This window comes from Anopheles stephensi, unplaced genomic scaffold (assembly GCF_013141755.1).
Source record: "Anopheles stephensi strain Indian unplaced genomic scaffold, UCI_ANSTEP_V1.0 ucontig152, whole genome shotgun sequence".
NCBI classification, from domain to species: domain Eukaryota; kingdom Metazoa; phylum Arthropoda; class Insecta; order Diptera; family Culicidae; genus Anopheles; species Anopheles stephensi.
In genome coordinates, this window is record NW_023405072.1 from 20,001 (window position 1) to 25,000 (window position 5,000).

The following is a 5,000-nucleotide window of genomic DNA, read 5'->3' on the forward strand; positions in this document are numbered from 1 at the left end:
GTAGGTGTTGGGATTATATCTGCAACACGGGCATTATCGAAAGATGGTTAAGTGGAGTCACCCAATGGGTGCCGTGCGTTATCAGGTACGTAATGCACAGTAGAGATACATTGTCGGGAGGTGGAACCCGAAAAATGTACAAGTCCGGGAATACGGGGTGCATCGTATGTAACGTTCGATGTACATATAAAGCCTGGTAGGTATTGGGATTATATCTGCAACACGGGCATTATCGAAAGATGGTTAAGTGGAGTCACCCAAAGGGTGCCGTGTGTTATAAGGTACGTAATGCACAGTAGAGATACATTGTCGGGAGGTGGTAACCGAAAAATGTACAAGTCCGGGAATACGGGGTGCATCGTATGTAACGTTCGATGTACATATAAAGCATGGTAGGTGTTGGGATTATATCTGCAACACGGGCATTATCGAAAGATGGTTAAGTGGAGTCACCCAATGGGTGCCGTGCGTTATAAGGTACGTAATGCACAGAAGAGATACATTGTTGGGAGGTGGAACCCGAAAAATGTACAAGTCCGGGAATACGGAAAAGTTCCCCATGAAAGGCTGGGGATACAATTATTGATACAAATAATGTGCCTAAGGGTACATTTATTTTTCTAAGTCCCAGAAATCCGTCACTGAACATCACGACTTACAAACACATCTTCCCCCGGTCCTCCCATATACGGCACGGGGACAAGTATGAAGAATGAAAATCATGTGTGTATGGAACATATAATGTGCCTGAGAGCACATTTTTTTGCTAAGTCCCAGAAATCCGTCACTGAACATCACGACTTACAAACACATCTTCCCCCGGTCCTCCCATATACGGCACGGGGACAAGTATGAAGAATGAAAATCATGTGTGTATGGAACATATAATGTGCCTGAGAGCACATTTTTTTTCTAAGTCCCAGAAATCCGTCACTGAACATCACGACTTACGAAGACATGTTCCCCCGGTCCTCCCATATACGGCACGGGGACAAGTATGAAGAATGAAAATCATGTGTGTATGAAACATATAATGTGCCTGAGAGCACATTTTTTTTCTAAGTCCCAGAAATCCGTCACTGAACATCACGACTTACGAAGACATGTTCCCCCGGTCCTCCCATATACGGCACGGGGACAAGTATGAAGTATGAAAATTTTTGGTCACAGCGTGAAATCCCTCTAATGATCATGAAAATAGCATCGGATCACTTATCTGACCATAAAAAGTGAACCAAAACCCTATTTGGACAAACTTTTTGGTCCTATGAAAAAATCACTTTTCATATATGTCATGGTCGAAAATTTTCTAAGTCCCAAAAAATCACATATTCTCGAATATCTCGAAAACTACTTATCGGACAGGGGTCAACCAAGGTGTTTTAGAAAGGTCTTTACTAGCTCTATTTAATGAGCCATAGCGACTTTCAAGTGATTTTTTGACACTTTTTCGCATATCGGCATCCTTGGTTCCCATACTGGCCATAGGCCATAGGGCACCGAACGGCCAACTTTTGGTCCGGGGGTGAAATTTTTTTTTCACGAGATTTTGATGAAAATGGCTTCGGAACGCGTTTCTAATAATGAAAAGTGAAACCAAACAGTATTTGCGAAGAAAAAATTGTCCTATGAAAAAATCACTTTTTCTTAGGGTACGGGTCAAAAATTTTCTAAGTCCCAAAAAATCACATTTTCTCGAATATCTCGAAAACTACTTATCGGACAGGGGTCAACCAAGGTGTTTTAGAAAGGTCTTTACAAGCTCTATTTAATGAGCCATAGCGACTTTCAAGTGATTTTTTGACACTTTTTCGCATATCGGCATCCTTGGTTCCCATACTGGCCATAGGCCATAGGGCACCGAACGGCCAACTTTTGGTCCGGGGGTGAAATTTTTTTTCCACGAGATTTTGATGAAAATGGCTTCGGAACGCGTTTCTAATAATGAAAAGTGAAACCAAACAGTATTTGCGAAGAAAAAATTGTCCTATGAAAAAATCACTTTTTCTTAGGGTACGGGTCAAAAATTTTCTAAGTCCCAAAAAATCACATATTCTCGAATATCTCGAAAACTACGTATCGGACAGGAGTCAACCAAGGTGTTTTAGAAAGGTCTTTACAAGCTCTATTTAATGAGCCATAGCGACTTTCAAGTGATTTTTTGACACTTTTTCGCATATCGGCATCCTTGGTTCCCATACTGGCCATATCCCATAGGGCACCGAACGGCCAACTTTTGGTCCGGGGGTGAAATTTTTTTTTCACGAGATTTTGATGAAAATGGCTTCGGAACGCGTTTCTAATAATGAAAAGTGAAACCAAACAGTATTTGCGAAGAAAAAATTGTCCTATGAAAAAATCACTTTTTCTTAGGGTACGGGTCAAAAATTTTCTAAGTCCCAAAAAATCACTTATTCTCGAATATCTCGAAAACTACTTATCGGACAGGGGTCAACCAAGGTGTTTTAGAAAGGTCTTTACTAGCTCTATTTAATGAGCCATAGCGACTTTCAAGTGATTTTTTGACACTTTTTCGCATATCGGCATCCTTGGTTCCCATACTGGCCATAGGCCATAGGGCACCGAACGGCCAACTTTTGGTCCGGGGGTGAAATTTTTTTTTCACGAGATTTTGATGAAAATGGCTTCGGAACGCGTTTCTAGTAATGAAAAGTGAAACCAAACAGTATTTGCGAAGAAAAAATTGTCCTATGAAAAAATCACTTTTTCTTAGGGTACGGGTCAAAAATTTTCTAAGTCCCAAAAAATCACTTATTCTCGAATATCTCGAAAACTACTTATCGGACAGGGGTCAACCAAGGTGTTTTAGAAAGGTCTTTACTAGCTCTATTTAATGAGCCATAGCGACTTTCAAGTGATTTTTTGACACTTTTTCGCATATCGGCATCCTTGGTTCCCATACTGGCCATAGGCCATAGGGCACCGAACGGCCAACTTTTGGTCCGGGGGTGAAATTTTTTTTTCACGAGATTTTGATGAAAATGGCTTCGGAACGCGTTTCTAATAATGAAAAGTGAAACCAAACAGTATTTGCGAAGAAAAAATTGTCCTATGAAAAAATCACTTTTTCTTAGGGTACGGGTCAAAAATTTTCTAAGTCCCAAAAAATCACATTTTCTCGAATATCTCGAAAACTACTTATCGGACAGGGGTCAACCAAGGTGTTTTAGAAAGGTCTTTACAAGCTCTATTTAATGAGCCATAGCGACTTTCAAGTGATTTTTTGACACTTTTTCGCATATCGGCATCCTTGGTTCCCATACTGGCCATAGGCCATAGGGCACCGAACGGCCAACTTTTGGTCCGGGGGTGAAATTTTTTTTCCACGAGATTTTGATGAAAATGGCTTCGGAACGCGTTTCTAATAATGAAAAGTGAAACCAAACAGTATTTGCGAAGAAAAAATTGTCCTATGAAAAAATCACTTTTTCTTAGGGTACGGGTCAAAAATTTTCTAAGTCCCAAAAAATCACATATTCTCGAATATCTCGAAAACTACGTATCGGACAGGAGTCAACCAAGGTGTTTTAGAAAGGTCTTTACAAGCTCTATTTAATGAGCCATAGCGACTTTCAAGTGATTTTTTGACACTTTTTCGCATATCGGCATCCTTGGTTCCCATACTGGCCATATCCCATAGGGCACCGAACGGCCAACTTTTGGTCCGGGGGTGAAATTTTTTTTTCACGAGATTTTGATGAAAATGGCTTCGGAACGCGTTTCTAATAATGAAAAGTGAAACCAAACAGTATTTGCGAAGAAAAAATTGTCCTATGAAAAAATCACTTTTTCTTAGGGTACGGGTCAAAAATTTTCTAAGTCCCAAAAAATCACTTATTCTCGAATATCTCGAAAACTACTTATCGGACAGGGGTCAACCAAGGTGTTTTAGAAAGGTCTTTACTAGCTCTATTTAATGAGCCATAGCGACTTTCAAGTGATTTTTTGACACTTTTTCGCATATCGGCATCCTTGGTTCCCATACTGGCCATAGGCCATAGGGCACCGAACGGCCAACTTTTGGTCCGGGGGTGAAATTTTTTTTTCACGAGATTTTGATGAAAATGGCTTCGGAACGCGTTTCTAGTAATGAAAAGTGAAACCAAACAGTATTTGCGAAGAAAAAATTGTCCTATGAAAAAATCACTTTTTCTTAGGGTACGGGTCAAAAATTTTCTAAGTCCCAAAAAATCACTTATTCTCGAATATCTCGAAAACTACTTATCGGACAGGGGTCAACCAAGGTGTTTTAGAAAGGTCTTTACTAGCTCTATTTAATGAGCCATAGCGACTTTCAAGTGATTTTTTGACACTTTTTCGCATATCGGCATCCTTGGTTCCCATACTGGCCATAGGCCATAGGGCACCGAACGGCCAACTTTTGGTCCGGGGGTGAAATTTTTTTTTCACGAGATTTTGATGAAAATGGCTTCGGAACGCGTTTCTAGTAATGAAAAGTGAAACCAAACAGTATTTGCGAAGAAAAAATTGTCCTATGAAAAAATCACTTTTTCTTAGGGTACGGGTCAAAAATTTTCTAAGTCCCAAAAAATCACATTTTCTCGAATATCTCGAAAACTACGTATCGGACAGGGGTCAACCAAGGTGTTTTAGAAAGGTCTCAACAAGCTCTATTTAATGGGCCATAGCGACTTTTTAGAGATTTTTTGACAAATTTTGTCATATCGGCATCCCGAGTTCCCATACTGGCCATAGGCCATGGGGCCCCGAACGAAAAAATTTTGGTCCGAGGGTCAAAATTTTTTTTCTCATAAATTTGTTCAAAACGCCGTCGGAACGCGCCTTAGATCATGAAAAGTGAAAAGAAACAGTATTTTGCAAAAGTTGGGGTGGCCTATGACTTACATGGCCACGTCCTAGGTCCGAGTTCCCGAGGTCGTGTTCTTCAGTGGCGGAAAAAAATGGCCACTTGTGGGAGATGCAAAATGTTCATTTTGTATTATAGGGGACACACTATC